General features: G+C 47.1%; 1 protein-coding gene across 1 annotated transcript in view; it reads left to right on the top strand.

Moving 5' to 3' along the window:
* The window catches only part of LOC137541104 (uncharacterized), a 114,894-nt gene extending 98,118 nt beyond the window's left edge, over positions 1-16,776 (top strand). Inside the window, exon 5 of the mRNA XM_068262247.1 lies at positions 14,897-16,776. The gene's annotated coding sequence lies outside the window, so the exon portion shown is untranslated. The remainder of the gene's footprint in view (positions 1-14,896) is intronic.
* Positions 16,777-16,976: the final 200 nt, after the last annotated feature.

Genomic DNA, 16,976 nt, shown 5'->3' with positions numbered 1-16,976 from the left:
TAACCATTGCTTTGCCCACCCTAAATAATATGAACCCCCCTTGCAAGATAATGCCTGCATTTACTGCTATACCTAACTACAGTAATGGCCAGGACTAAGCCTGCCTTTTTTATTGTTAAACCTGACTGGGGTCAAGGCAAGAACTGAGCATGCCTGCTCCATTCCAATACATTAATTAAAATATAAATGTAGAAAATTCACACAAAACATGCCTAAAAAAACAAAATTTCACTACTATGTGGAGTTCCAGGGCCAATTAGCCCCACCTGTACATGCCCTGCAGTCATGATACTATCCGTGACCGCCCAGTCCCATCTCCATGCACTGTATATATACACTTTATTTTGCAGAAGATAGACTACCCTTTTCCTTCTACTGTCCACCCATTATGGGATCTGCAGCATGGGCACCAGACACCCCACCTGACCCTATTCCCCCAAAAAAACATGATAGATCAATATCAATGTTTAACCCTTCAGGATGTTTTAGCCTGTGATACCTTTTTCACCCTATTACATCCCCTTCAGTCAGGGGTCATCTTATCTATAGCACAAAAAGACATATCCTTTGAGTCACACCCATGTTCATGAGCAAAATGTGAGGACAAGCTGTGGTTTATATAACCCTTTCTGATATTCCTCACATTTTCCCCCATACCTTCCTTGAGGGTTCTGGTGGTCCTACCTATATACTGCCATCCACATGTACACCATGCCAGGTACAAGACATATCTGTCATTACACGTGATGATGAATTTCCTGATGGAATACTCTCTTCCGTTGCTGTAAGAGACCACCTTTGTGGTTTTTACCCCCTCACTCTCCCTGCAGCTTTTACATGATCTGCATTGGAAAAAAACTGGACTCTGCCAACCCTGCATTTTCTTCTTTTTCTTGGGTTCCACACACCTTGGTGCTACTACCAGGCATGCTCAGATGCACCAAAATTTCCATTTGGGTACATTCGAATTCGGGTCAGGAGGACATTCGGATTCGGATGTGATCACGAAATTCGGTTAGGATTCGAATTCGGTTCGGGTGTCATTAACAAAATTCAGTAAAAATTTGTGTTCGGGAATTCGGATGCAATTTTTTTTAAGGGAAATCACATTTAAATAGGTGTAAAAAAAAAAAAAAAAAAAAGTGACGTATGGCAGCAGGCAATGTATTCTGTGGAACCTGTCGGTGGGACCACAGACAGCAGGAGGATAAATACAGCAGGAGGAGGAGGAGTGACATGTGGCACTGGCAGCAGGCAATGTTTTGTGTGGACCCTGGCGGTGGGAACACAGACAGCAGGAGGATAAATACAGCAGCAGCAGGAGGAGGAGTGATGTATGGCAGCAGGCAATGTATTCAGTGGACCCTGGCAGTGGGAACACAGACAGCAGGAGGATAAATACAGCACAGCAGGAGGAGGAGGAGTGACGTGTGGCAGCAGGCAATGTATTCTGTGGACCCTGGCAGTGGGACCACAGACAGCAGGAGGATAAATACAGCAGGAGGAGGAGTGACGTGTGGCACTGGCAGCAGGCAATGTATTGTGTGGACGCTGGCGGTGGGAACACAGACAGCAGGAGAATAAATACAGCAGCAGCAGGAGGAGGAGTGCCGTATGGCAGCAGGCAATGTATTCAGTGGACCCTGGCGGTGGGAACACAGACAGCATAAGGAGGAGGAGTGACGTATGGCAGCAGGCAATGCATTGTGTGGACCCTGGCGGTGGGAACACAGACAGCAGGAGGATAAATACAGCAGCAGCAGGAGGAGGAGTGACATATGGCAGCAGGCAATGTATTCAGTGGACCCTGGCGGTGGGAACACAGACAGCAGGAGGATAAATACAGCAGCAGCAGGAGGAGGACTGATGTATGGCAGCAGGAAATGTATTGTGTGGACCCTGGTGGTGGGAACACAGACAGCAGGAGGATAAAAATCAGCGCGGCGTAATATGTTGGCGCTTTATTAATACAATAAATACATAAATAAATTCATAAATAAATACAGCAGCAGGAGGAGGTGGAGTGACGTGTGGCAGCAGGCAATGTATTCTGTGGACTCTGGCGTTGGGAACACAGACAGCAGGAGGATGAAAATCAGTGCGGCGTAATATGTTGACGCTTTATAAATACATTAAATACATAAATAAATTCATAAATAAATAAATAAATACAGCAGCAGGAGGAGGAGGAGTGACGTGTGGCAGCAGACAATGTATTCTGTGGACTCTGGCGTTGGGAACACAGACAGCAGGAGGATGAAAATCAGTGCGGCGTAATATGTTGACGCTTTATAAATACATTAAATACATTAAATACATAAATAAATTCATAAATAAATAAATACAGCAGCAGGAGGAGGAGGAGTGACGTGTGGCAGCAGGCAATGTATTCTGTGGACCCTGGCATTGGGAACACAGACAGCAGGGGGATGAAAATCAGCGCGGCGTAATATGTTGGCGCTTTATAAATACAATGAATACATAAATAAATTCATAAATAAATAAATACAGCGGCAGCAGGAGGAGGAGTGACGAGTGGCAGCAGCAGGCATGTCATGGGCCATGGTACCTAGCGTTAAATCCACAGCAACTAAAGAAAAACCAGGCCAATTTATCAGGACCCAGGTAGTGAAGGTTGATGTCAAAGAATAATTCCCAGGCACCTCATGTCCTCCTCTCGCCGACAACAGGTGCCAGGAACGTGCCTTCAATCCAGGCCTGGTTAATCTTCAAAAATGTCAGTCTGTCCACGCCCTCTGGGGACAGACGAGAGCGCTTCTCGGTGACCACGCCACTGGCCGCACTGAAGCACCTCTCGGACAGCACGCTGGAAGGGGGGCAAGACAATACTTCCAGGGTGTACTGCGCCAGCTCCCTCCAGATGTGCAAGTGCTCCAGCCAGTACTCCATAGGGTCCCCAGGCTCCGCGCTGCCTGTGTCAAGCCCACTGAAGGACCCCATGTAGTCAGCCACCATCCGGGTCATACACTGGCTGTGACTTTCAGAGAAGGTGGCTGCTGCACGTACCTCCTCTCTCGGCTGCTCTACCGTCATGTAGAATGCCGGCGTCAATAACAGCAGGTCTCCTGGGTGCCTGACGCTGCTGCTGGCTGCAGGCACTGGCTGCTGTGCTGGCTGGACAGGAACAGAGGGGGTGGAAGGCTGGGGGAAGGCTTCCTCCAGTCGCCGAACAAGGATCTCCTGCAACTCCCTTGTTCGCTGCTCATAGTCTCTAGCAGGCAGAAACTGATCCCACCTCCCCCTCAGCCGTGGGTCCAGGATCATGCTGATGCAGGCGTCCTCGCTCGCTTGCATCTGCTTGACCCTGGGGTCTGTGCGCAGGCAGCGCAGCATGTACGCTGCCCCGGGGAACAGGGTGGCCTGTCCAACAGAGACATCAGGGTCAGCGTCCTCCTCCTCCTCCTCTGGCCCCTGAGCCTCTTCCTCCTCTCTCCACTCTCGCACCACTGCTGTGGTGCTCCGATGTTCCCCCCCAGCAGCAAGGTCCAGCACCTCCAACTCCTCCTCCTCCCCCAGGGACTTAAATACCTGTGGACTGCGCAGGCGGCTGCTGTTCCAGCTGCTTCAGGCCCTCCTCTCCCAAATTCACCAAATGGCCAAGTGCCCTGTCCAGCAGACAAACAAAGGGCACCAACTGGCAGAGGGATGCCAGTTGTTCGCTCACCAGGTTGGTTCCCTGCAGGAAGGGAGCCAACACCAAGCAGACCTGCTGTATCTGCCCCCACTGTGCGTTGGTGATTAGCTGGAGTTTGGTGGTGCTGCCGGTGCCAGTGACCAGCCGCTCCAACATCGACAGGGTGGAGTTCCAGCGAGTTGGCACATCTATGATGAGGCAGAGTCGTGGCAGGCCCTCCAGCGCCTGAATGCCTGCCAGTTTTGCTGCGGCAGCAGATGAGCGGCGGAAAGTGCGCACAATTTTCCGAGGCGCGTCTTCTCCTGCTCCCTGAGGTACCGGAGCACTTTGGCTGCCGACAAGCTGTTTTTCCCCAGGCTTTTCATCTCCAGCAGTGCTTGGCAGTGGTGGTCCTTCACGCTGCTGTTCAGATGGGATCGCTTGGCGGCGGGAGCTGCTGCTTCTCCCCTGACCCGGCGCGGTGGCACCACATACTGGGCGACTGGTGCCGCTGCTGCTACTGATGCGCGGGTGGACCAGCAGCTTCCTCACTCAGATTTTCCACCAGGCTGACCCAGCGGGCCATAAAGGACATATAGCGGTCTGTCCCAAAATGGCTGCTCCATGAATCCATGGTTATGTGGATCCGAGCACTCACGGCGTGATCGAGCGCGCGGCCCACGTTCGCCATGGCAAAGCGGTGCAGTTCTGGGATCGCCCTGCGGGAGAAGTAGTGGCGGCTGGGGACTTGCCACTCCGGGATCCCAAACTGCAGCAGCGTTCTCATGTCACTCCCCTCCTGCACAAAGGAATATGGCAGGAGCTGGGAGCACATGGCCCGGGCAAGCAACCCGTTCAGCACCCGGATGCGCCTGTGGGCGGGAGGCTGCACCTTGGTCACAGCGGGGAATGACTCGCTGAGCAGGGTCTGGCAGCGTTTGCCTGCACAGGAGGATGAGGAGGCCACTGTGGAAGGAGCTGATGAGGCCACTGAGGACTGGCTGCCCGGGGGGAGGGGGGGAACAGTGAGTTGTTGTTGCTGCTGCTGTGCTCCTGCTGCTGCTGTATGGGCAGGAGGGTTGGATGCTGCTGCTGCTGCTGAAATCTGTGCAGTGGCTGTCTGGGTTTGACCAGTGCCTGCGCCACTCTCCGTCAGCTTCTCCAACTCATTAAACTCCTCCAAATGTTTGCTCTGTAAGTGGGTCTGCAGGCACGAGGTACTCAACTTGAGGAGATCGCAACCTCTGCTGAGACTGACCCCGCAACTGTTGCAAATTGCACGGGTCGCGTCCACTAGGCACTTGGTGAAGTACAGCCAGACTAGGGACTTCAACTTGCTCTTTGAGCTTGAGGGCTGGGTTTTTTTGGTGCCCTTGGAGGATTGTGCCTTTTTTGGTTTGGTTTGAGGTTTGCTGTGGGTGGTGGTAGCGGCTGAAGCAGCAGGCTGTGGCTCCTGCCTTCCAAGCCCTGTGCTGGCCGCCTTGCTGCTGCCGTGCCTCTGCGCCAGAGACACCTCCTCCTCCGATGACGAGCTGCCTTCAACCAACTGTGCTGGTGGTACTGGTGGCACATAGGAAGGATCCAGCACGTCATCATCATCATCCCCAAACATCTCCTGTGAGCCCGCCTCAACCAACTTCTCTACCCCAACATCCCCTGCATCACGCCCCTCCTCCTCCTCAGTGCCAACAACAAACTGCTGCGCCTCTAACTCCTCCTCCTCCTTGCATGGCCCTGTCATGTCCACCTCAAACTGCTCCAAAACATTCCTGTACATGCTCACAGTGTCTGTGTCTGGGAAGAAGAGCAAGCTCAGTGAGGGTAGGCTGGTTGATGGGATCACCGTGACCATGGCCTCAAGTGGTGGTGGAGGCCTGCTGCGGACCGGAGTGCTGGTGGTGGCACTGGTCTCACTGGTGCAGGAGGCCTGGCTGGAAACGGTGGCTTGCTGCTACGCCATCATTTCCACCACAGCCTGCACCTCACTCTCCACAATAGGCCGGGGGCAACGACCCATCTCAAAGATGGGCGCAACGCGCTGCTGTTGAGCCTCTGCTCCCTCGTCCACAACTCTGCGGTCAGTGGCTGGTGGCGGACCAGTCCCAGACCTTCTGCTGCTGCTGGCAGTGGCTCCTGCAATGGCGCTGCCTCTCCTGGTGGTGCCTCGCCCTCTACCTCTGCCAGTCATTGTGCAATATACAAATACAGTAAAAAAAAAATGTAGAAGAAGGCGGGAAAAGGTGTAAAATTTAATAAAGTCTGGGGTGGTGGTGACATGGTGGTGACTGCTGGTGGTGGTGACTGGTGTTGAGTGACAACAAAAAATGAAAGTTTTTTTAATTTAAATACTAGTATTAAATAGTAGTAGTAATAGTTCTAACAGCAGTAGTGTAGTCTACAGTACTAACTAACTAGTGTGACGGACAGTGACAATTAAAGTCAGTCACACACGGTCAGACGCAATCAATAGGTTCGGGCAGATGACAGTCACAGGTCACAACGGATGCTGGCCTGTGATGTAACTATTATTTATTACACAGTACAGAAACTAATAAAATCACAGACTAACAGTAGAAAAAATGAACTGAACGGGTAGTAGTAGTAGTAGTAGTAGTACGCAGGTAACTAATAAATCCCTAGCGTACTACACAATAACTAAGTCGTGATGCAGACAGTTAGTGACAATTAAAGTCGGTCCCACACGGTCAGACGCAATCAATCAATAGGGTCGGACAGATGACAGTCACAGGTCACTCACAACGGATGCTGGCCTGTGATGTAACTATTATTTATTACACAGTACAGAAGCTAATAAAATTACAGACTAACAGTAGAAAAAATTAACTGAACGGGTAGTAGTAGTAGTAGTAGTAGTAGTAGTACGCAGGTAACTAATAAATCCCTAGCGTACTACAATGACTAAGTCGTGCGACAGACAGTGACAATTTACGTCGGTCACACACGGTCAGATGCAATCAATCAATAGGGTCGGGCAGATGACTGTCACAGATCACAACGGATGTTTGCTGGCCTGTAAACAGTCAGTAACTAACTAACTAACACAGTACTGAAGCTAATAAACTAACAGACTACAGCAGTACTAAATAATTAACTAAACTAGTACTGGTACACATCTAACTAGAATCCCTAACCTACTTAAGCTAGTAGTAGGCTAAGGCTGCCCTAGGCTAGCAGGTCTAGCCTGCACACAGACTAACACTAGCCTAGCACAGTATACACTATACACTAGCTGACTACAAACAATCAAATTACTAGCTATCTAAGAGTACAATAGAAGTGTTCAGGAGGTGAATAGGATGCAAAACGCTAGGTTTAACACAAGAATGCACTTGCTCAGACACAGCACAGCACTGGAGATACTCTCAGTACCAGCACAGTCACACAAGTACGTGGCTCCGCAAGATGGCCGCCACCTTATATAGAGGAGGGGAGGGCCAGGCTCCTGTCCTCTGATTGGTTGCTAGAGTGGCCAGGTCCTCAGCTGGAGGACTTCTGATTGGCCCAATGACATCATCCCCGAATCCCGAAGCTGAACCCCGAACCCACCGCGTCATCCGGCCGAATTCGAGTGCGCACATTTGGGAGCCTTTGGATTCGGCATGATTTTGAACATTCGGGGTCGGCTTCGACATCGGCAACCCTGAAAATCCACCCGAATTTTGGGGTAAATTCGCATTCAGGGGTCCTGAAGAGCACCCCTGGCTACTATTTGTTTCAGGTTCTGAGCTTTCCTATATATAAATTTAGGTTTTTCTGGGAGTACTCCCCTCAGAATGTAATCAGTGCACAGTATCCCCCAATGCCTCTCTATTATTCTTTGAATCCCTTTATACTGCATACTATACCCAGTGATGAAGGCCAGCTCATATTCACCTTCTCTTTTCTCCTCCCTTTTACTCTCTGGGAGTTCTTTCCTTTCCCTATTCCTTACATTTTTCATTTCTCCTTCTAGAAATTTGGGGTCATATCCTTTTTCCATAAACCTGTCCCTGAGAATTCCTGCCTGCTGATCAAAATCCCTAATATCAGTACAATTTCTTCTCATTCTTAAAGGGAACCTGAAGTGAGTAAAATTATTTAAAATAAACACTTGTCACAGCTGCAAATAAATATTACATACTAACGTCTCCATCAGTTCCTCTCAGAAGCTCACCATTTTCTTCTTACAGCGACCCCTTTCAGTTTTGACAATATTTTGTCAGAACTGAAATATGCCAGTTGCTGTCAGTTATATATCAACAGCTGTCAGTTACAACTGAATGTGCAAGGTAATGTCCATGTTTCCCTATGGCTCAAGTGGGTGATATTACAGTTTGACAGTGTGATGACCAGGAAGCTGTTATGGGGTAATGGCCATTTTTAAAATGGACGACGGAGAATTCCATTGATCACAGTGGACAAATGGGATGCAGGAGAGGAGAAAGAGATTGAGGAGTAGACTACACGGGAGGTAAGTATGACCTGTGTATGGTTATTTTGACATTTTATTTTCAGTTCAGGTTCTCTTTAAGAATTGACCCTTAGGCCCGGTTCACATTATCGGTCGCCGTCCGGAATCGCCGTGCCGGAGCCGGACCGCATGCAGAACAGACGGAACGGACGCACGGCATAGCAATGAAAGCCTATGCGTCCGTTCACACGCGTCCGTTTCGTCCGGACCGGATCCGGACTCCGGCATAAGACTCAACATGCGCTATTTTTTGGTCCGGCTCCTCCGGCAGCCGCATCCGGAGCGAAGCCGGACTGCACCATCCGGCCAATACAAACCAATGAGAACCGGAGAGCGCACAACACACTGGCTAAAAATCCGGATGTTCTACCCCACTTCCTATGCGTATTGTAGCGGCGATTTTGGATGGGGACACATGGGCAAGCATTTTGGAGTGGAGCAGCAGTGACTTTAAACGTGCTGGAGATGTTGGCAGTATGTCGGAGGTGGAGGTGAGTGCTAAACAGCGGAGGGCCTGATTCCACAGTTCCACCTTCTGCTGACCTCCCAGACCCCAACATTCTTATTCGGTTTCTACTATCTTTTGCCAAACGGATCCGGATCGCATCCTGATGAACACCTGATGCAACCTGACCGGATCCGGATCGGATCCGGATCAGAACCAGGGGAGGACTGGGACCTTTTGGCCTGGGGGGACAACACAAACTAGAGGCCCGTTTCACGGCATCCCCAGCCCAAAGCCATATCTTTCTTGTGTGCAAATCTTCAAATTGTGATGACTAACAGCCCCAGCCACACACACACACACACTATGTACCTGATGCCTAACCCCATTTCTCCGCACAATCTACCTGTCTGTGTCTGATGCCTAACCTTAAAGGAGTTATCAGGCTTTTTTTTTTTTTAATGAAAATAAGTGCTACTTACCCAGGGCTCGTCCAGCCCCAAGCTCCCAGCATGTCCCTTGCCGCAGCTCTGCAGTCAGCTGTTCACTGCCGCTGCCTCCCAGCCCCCGGCGATGACGTCAGGCCAACTGCGCCTGTGCAAGCGGCGCTGTCAATCACCGCCACATGGACCAGAGCGTACTCTGCAGACGCAGAACTACTGCGCCTGCGCAGTACACTCCGGTCCAAGTGGCGGTGATTGACAGTGCTGCTCGCACAGGCGCAGTACAGGCCGACATCCAGGTCGGACTGGTGCTATCGCCAAGGACTGGGAGGCAGCGGCAGCGAATGGCTGACTGCAGAGCTGCGGCGAGGGACATGCTGGGAGCGTGGGGCTGGAGGAAGCCCCGGGTAAGTAGCATTTATTTCATTAAAAATGCCTGATAACTCCTTTAAACAACCCCCCCCCCCACACACACACACACACACACACACACAAACCTACCTACCTGGTGATGCCTAACCCCACTCCTGCCCACCCACCATACAAACTACTTGTCTGACACCTACTCCCCCCCCCCCCCTCCAACTACCTGTTTGACAGTGCCTAACTGCCTGCCTCCCCCCTCCCCTGCCGCCAATCACACCACAAGAAGAAAAAACATTTCCCCTCAGGCCAGGGTCAGAATGGGGATGATTATCACACAAAAAAAAACTCAGAGGGCACTGGCCTGGGCAGAGAATTGAATTTGACAGCAGTAGCAGGCAGGCAGCAAAGTGTGAGTAACTCAGTGACAAGAAGGGAGAAGAAGTACAGAAACAAAATTTATAAAAAAAAAACCTTCTCCTCTGGCAACCAGGACCCGACCTCCTCTATCCTCCTGTCTCCTCAGTCCTACACCTCCTCCTCCTCCACAGCAGCAAGCAGCTATAGGTGGCATCTCCAACTCCCAGCCCCAAGAGTGTCCGACTCCTCCAGCCAGGACAGCCAGCCAGCCACTCGTAGCCGCAGCTCCAGGCCCCCAGCCCCCCCAGCACAGAAAGCTGAAGAGTGAGACAGCTCACTCCGACGACACCTCAGGCACAGCAGCACAGGGGAGGACTGTGTCCGACTCCTCCAGCCAGCCAGCCACTCGTAGCCACAGCTCCAGGCCCCCAGCCCCCCCAGCACAGAAAGCTGAAGAGTGAGACAGCTCACTCCGACGACACCTCAGGCACAGCAGCACAGGGGAGGACTGTGTCCGACTCCTCCAGCCAGCCACTCGTAGCCACAGCTCCAGGCCCCCAGCCCCCCCCAGCACAGAAAGCTGAAGAGTGAGACAGCTCACTCCGACGACACCTCAGGCACAGCAGCACAGGGGAGGACTGTGTCCGACTCCTCCAGCCAGCCACTCGTAGCCACAGCTCCAGGCCCCCAGCCCCCCCAGCACAGAAAGCTGAAGAGTGAGACAGCTCACTCCGATGACACCGCAGGCACAGCAGCACGTTGCGGGCGGCAATGGCTCCAGGGGGGGTGCGGAGTCAAGCAGTTTCAACCCACCTGGCCGGAGAGGACCTAAGCTATTTGTGTCCTTGTGCCGCTCACATCCACCGCAGGCGCAGCCACGCACAAGGGCACACCACGGCCGGCCGCCTCAGCCCCTTCTTTGATTGGATACTTCAACTTGCCGGGAAATATCGCGCAAGGTTGCGATCCCCACTGCGAACCTGTCACCTGTGGTATGTCTGCGGCCGCTGCGTATAGCAGCGGCCAGCCCTAATTACTTAAGATTCGGGCAGCCCGGGGGGCAATTGCCCCCCGTCGCCCTGGGCCAGTCCTCCCCTGATCAGAACCGTACGGTTCCGATCCGGATCCGGTCCGGATCCGGTCAGGTCATCCGGTCCGTTTGGCAGGGAACCGCAAGTGTGAACCGGCCCTTAGGGATCCCCCTTATCCATGTGGGATGATGGCAGCTAAGCACTGAAATGTATCAGTTTCTGTCGGTCTCTTTAAATAAACTTTTTGTCTGGACCTTCTCTTCCCTCCTCATAATTTCCAAATCTAAAAAAATGTATTTTTTCAGCTGTCAGGGCTATTCCAAGGCTTTTGTTGTTCAAAAATTTCAAAAAAATGTCCAAGCTTTCCCTCCTCCCCCAAACAAAAAACAGATGATCAATAAATCTGCTCCATAATAAGAATGAATGTCACTTGGGGGTTAAGTAAAACTGATAATGATGTGAGCACAGAAAAGACATTTGTGGTTATTTCATTATAAATGTTATGTTATATTTGTCTGACTTACAAGCGCCTCTTTGATTTAATTTTAAACAAGATGACTGAAATGATCAAAATCACTGTCAAACTGGCCAAAACACTCAATTTCAGTGGGCGTTGAATAATTTTGAACACAACTGTATGTGTGTGTGTGTATATATATATATATATATATATATATATATATATATATATATATATATATATATATACATATATATATATATATATATATATATATATATATATATATATATATATACACACACACACACACATAGTGGGTTGCAAAAGTATTCGGCCCCCTTGAAGTTTTCCACATTTTGTCACATTACTGCCACAAACATGAATCGATTTTATTGGAATGCCACGTGAAAGACCAATACAGAGTGGTGTACATGTGAGAAGTGGAACGAAAATCATACATGATTCCAAACATTTTTTACAAATAAATAACTGCAAAGTGGGGTGTGCGTAATTATTCAGCCCCCTGAGTCAATACTTTGTAGAACCACCCTTTTCTGCAATTACAGATGCCAATCTTTTAGGGTATGTCTCTACCAGCTTTGCACATCTAGAGACTGAAATCCTTGCCCATTCTTCTTTGTAAAACAGCTCCAGCTCAGTCAGATTAGATGGACAGCGTATGTGAACAGCAGTTTTCAGATCTTGCCACAGATTCTCGATTTGATTTAGATCTGGACTTTGACTGGTCCATTCTAACACATGGATATGTTTTGTTTTAAACCATTGCATTGTTGCCCTGGCTTTATGTTTAGGGTCATTGTCCTGCTGGAAGGTGAACCTCCACCCCAGTCTCAAGTCTTTTGCACACTCCAAGAGGTTTTCTTCCAAGATTGCCCTGTATTTGGCTCCATCCATCTTCCCATCAACTCTGACCAGCTTCCCTGTCCCTGCTGAAGAGAAGTACCCCCAGAGCATGATGCTGCCACCACCATATTTGACAGTGGGGATGGTGTGTTCAGAGTGATGTGCAGTGTTAGTTTTCCGCCACACATGGCGTTTTGCATTGTGGCCAAAAAGTTCCATTTTGGTCTCATCCGACCAGAGCACCTTCTTCCACATGTTTGCTGTGTCCCCCACATGGCTTGTGGCAAACTGCAAATGGGATTTCTTATGCTTTTCTGTTAACAATGGCTTTCTTCTTGTCACTCTTCCATAAAGGCCAACTTTGTGCAGTGCACGACTAATAGTTGTCCTATGGACAGATTCCCCCACCTGAGCTGTAGATCTCTGCACCTCGTCCAGAGTCACCATGGGCCTCTTGACTGCATTTTTGATCAGCGCTCTCCTTGTTCGGCCTGTGAGTTTAGGTCGACGGCTTTGTCTTGGTAGGTTTACAGTCGTGCCATACTCCTTCCATCTCTGAATGACCGCTTGAACAGTGCTCCGTGGGATGTTCAAGGCTTTGGAAATCTTTTTGTAGCCTAAGCCTGCTTTAAATTTCTCAATAACTTTATCCCTGACCTGTCTGGTGTGTTCTTTGGACTTCATGGTGTTGTTGCTCCCAAGACTCTCTTAGACAATCTCTGAGGCCATCACAGAGCAGCTGTATTTGTACTGACATTAGATTACACAAATCAGGCAATGTCTATGGGCAACTGACTGCACTCAGACCAAAGCGGGCTGAATAATTACGCACACCCCACTTTGCAGTTATTTATTTGTGAAAAATATTTGGAATAATGTATGATTTTCGTTCCACTTCTCGTGTACACCACTTTGTATTGGTCTTTCACGTGGAATTCCAATAAAATTGATTCATATTTGTGGCAGTAATGTGACAAAATGTGTAAAACTTCAAGGGGGCCGAATACTTTTGCAAGCCACTGTATATATATACACAGTGGGATGCGAAAGTTGTTCCAACCTTGATAATTATCATAATTTACCTGTACAAATCGTTGGTTGTGTCAATAAAAAATGTCAGTTAAATATATCATATAGGAGACACACACAGTGATATTTGAGAAGTGAAATAAAGTTTATTGGATTTACAGAAAGTGTGCAATAATTGTTTAAACAAAATTAGGCAAGTGCATAAATTTGGGCACCACAAAATCAATAGTTAGTAGATCCTCCTTTTGCAGAAATTACAGCCTCTAAACGCTTCCTGTAAGTTCCAATGAGAGTCTGGTTTCTGGTTGAAGCAATTTTGGATCATTCCTCTTTACAAAACATCTCTAGTTCATTCAGGTTTGATGGCATCCGAGCATGGACAGCTCTCTTTAACTCACACCACAGATTTTCAATTGTATTCAGGTCGGGGGGCTGAGATGGCCATTCCAGAACGTTGTACTTGTTCCTCTGCATGAATGCCTTAGTGGATTCTGAGCAGTGTTTAGGGTCATTGTCTTGTTGAAAGATCCAGCCATGGCGCAGCTTCACCTCTGTCACTGATTCCTGGACATTGGTCTCCAGAATCTGCTGATATTGAGTGGAAACCATGCGTCTCTCAACTTTGACAAGTTTCCCAGTCCCTGCACTGGCCACACAACCCCACAGCATGATGGGGCCAACTCCAAATTTTACTGTAGGTAGCAGGTGTTTTTCTTGGAATGCTGTGTTCTTTTTCCTCCATGCATAACACTCCTTGTTATGCCCAAATAACTCGATTTTAGTTTCATCAGTCTACAGCACCTTACTCCAAAATGAATCTGGCTTGTCCAAATGTGCTTTAGCATACCTCAAGTGGCTCGGTTTGTGCTGCGGGTGGAGAAAAGGCTTCCTCTGCATCACTCTCGCATGCAGCATCTCCTTGTGTAAAGTGCGCCGAATGATGCACAGTGACTCCATCTGCAGCAAGATGATGTTGTAGGTCTTTGGTGCTGGTCTGTAGGTTGACTCTGACTGTTCTCACCAGTCGTTGCTTCTGTTTATCCAAGATTTTTCTTAGTCTGCCACTTCAAGCCTTAACTTGAACTGAGCCTGTGGTCTTCCATTTCCTCAATATGTACCTAACTGTGGAAACAGACAGCTGAAATCTCTGAGACATCTTTCTGTATCCTTCCCCTAAACCATGATGGTGAACAATCTTTGTCTTCAGGTCATTTGAGAGTTGTTTTGAGACCCCCATGTTGCTACTCTTCAGAGAAAATTCAAAGAGGAGGGAAACTTACAATTGATCCCCCTTAAATACTCTTTCTCATAATTGGATTCACCTGTGTACGTAGGTCAGGGGTCACTGAGCTTACCAAGCCAATTTGAGTTCCAATAATTAGTTCTAAAGGTTTTGGAATCAATAAAATGACAACAGTGCCCCCATTTATGCACCTGCCTAATTTTATTTAAACAATTATTGCACACTTTCTGTAAATCCAATAAACTTCATTTCACTTCTCAAATACCACTGTGTGTGTCTCCTATATAATATACTTAACTGACATTTTTTTATCGTAACAACCAACGATTTATACAGGAAAATCATGACAATAACCAAGGTTGCCCAAACTTTCGCATCCCACTGTAAGCTTCTTGGTATTTGCTGGAAAGACCTCTTGTGGAATATATTGTCATTAATTGTATTTGTGTAAACACATTCTAGTTTTATTTATTGTGCATTGTGATAGCATTTGCAAATTTGTGGATTAATTTATTCATTTTCCATTTCATTCATTCATTCGCCATTTCAGAAAGCAGAGGACATTCTAGACGCAGTATTATGCAGTGGAATTTCTGAAGATCTTCACTTTTGAGAAGAACATGTGGAGGTTGAATTATTTGGTATCTGTGAAGATTTTTGTAACTGGAGGATGCAGATTTTGCTTTATATTCTTTATATCTCATAGAGCCTTCCGTGTCCACTTACGGTGCCCTAGTTCCAGCACGAGGGCTCCCAGAGGCTGCAAATGTAGACCTGGGGTAATACTGGAATGAGGGCACCATGAGAGAACTAGGAAGGCTCTACAGGATCCAGAGCTTTCATTCTCCATAGGGCAGTGTAACTTTTTTTTTTTTTTTTTTTTTTTTTTAGAATTGCTTTACATTTGCATTAAATCAGAGATCCCCGGCCAGCAAAGTGCAAGGTGTTATTCTTTGCAGCTCTATAAATGTATTCTGCTGCCTTATATTGTTCCTAATCAGAGCCTGGCTTTGGCTAATAATTACTACATGCATCCCAGTTATTATTATAATTATTATTTTTTATTTATAAAGTGCCAACAAACAAGGGGTACATAATCATACAGGCAATGATATACATCAAATATGGACACTGGTACAAAATACAGAACTGTTGTGGTGATTACAATTACAGATGAAACAACATGAATAAAATGTATAACAGAGTACAAGCTATTAAATACATACAATTCCAAGACACAAAAGGGTGAGAGAGCTCTGCCCTTGTGAGCTTACAATCTATAGACAGGTAACACTTTAAATCTCCCTTTTGATCACTAGCAATTAGTGATGGGCTCACGGGTAGCAAACTATCTGAATCCGTGATTCTAATAAAGCTTAAAACCTCAATTGATGTCTGTGCGCTTCTATGCAGATCACACGCTCGCACGCGTCCATCGGGACGCCTTTCATGACTCAATTACGTGCACTTCCTCTTTCCGGCCAAAGGAGGAAGTGCGCGGTATTGAGTCGTGGAACGCGTCCCACTGGACGCATGCGAGCGTGTGATACGCATCGAAGGGCACAAACATCTGGGTAATTAACCCCCTGCCCCCCATGCATACACCTGCCGCAATTATGCTTCATTAGAATCATGGATTCGGATAGTTTTCTACTTGTGAGCCCACCACTACTAGCAATGACTTATTACTTACTTGAAGTTATTGCTAAAAAAAAGAAAAAAAATAAGATAAAGATTAAAAAAAAAAACTAAATTGCTGCATTGAAAATTATATGTGTTGCATAGGTATGTCTTTTAACCTCCTTAAAGGACAACCAAGGTGACATGATGAGATAGACATGTGTATGTACAGTGTCTAGCACACAAATAACTATGCAAGATACTTGAGTCCATAGCCCTTTTGTTCTAACGTGTGCAGTTTTTTTATAACTGTATTTCCTAAAATTATGTTCCTCTAACAGTTGTCTCATGAATGGAAAAATACAATTTCTTGGCCCTGTAGTATTGTTAACATTCTATCAGTCATTTGTAGCCAAGATGTGATACATTTGAAATATTTTATTTTTTCTAAAATGGTTAGGCCCAAAAGTCCATTAGATTGCTTGCCACAGGTGTATATTGTCTGCAGTCACAGTTTATTGATTTAAAAAAACATATAATTAATTTTGTATAATATGCTCTTACTTTAGGAACTGTTTATGCTATTATAGACGTCTCTGCTATCACGACTGCTCTTTTTGTGTCATTGCTTAGAGACAAATCTAGATTAAGCCACAGATGTTGAAAAATTGCTTGAATAGGCACAAATAAAACAATACTGCTTAATTTTGTATACAAATATATCTTATATGTGATAGCTAGCATTTGATACTTTTGATTAAAATGTTGTGCTCTATAGAGCATTTTAAGTAGTATTAAAGACATAGCTTCGGTAACAATGTTATTTACAATTTATTGAAATACTGTATGTGTGTTGATTTTTGCTGACCATTTATGATCATATAATGGGAAATGAAAAAATTATTTTCAAGTGTGCTTTTTTAAGTTTTGAATAAAGGAATAATATCATTTTATTTTAGCTGGCGAAGCAAGTTTATACCAGTGAGGAATATGACTTTGTATAAAATCAT

The sequence above is a fragment of the Hyperolius riggenbachi genome, chromosome 12 (assembly GCF_040937935.1).
Source record: "Hyperolius riggenbachi isolate aHypRig1 chromosome 12, aHypRig1.pri, whole genome shotgun sequence".
In the NCBI taxonomy this organism is placed as follows: Eukaryota; Metazoa; Chordata; class Amphibia; order Anura; family Hyperoliidae; genus Hyperolius; species Hyperolius riggenbachi.
The sequence above is the reverse complement of the archived record's forward strand: the minus strand, read 5'-3'. Positions and strand labels throughout refer to the sequence as shown.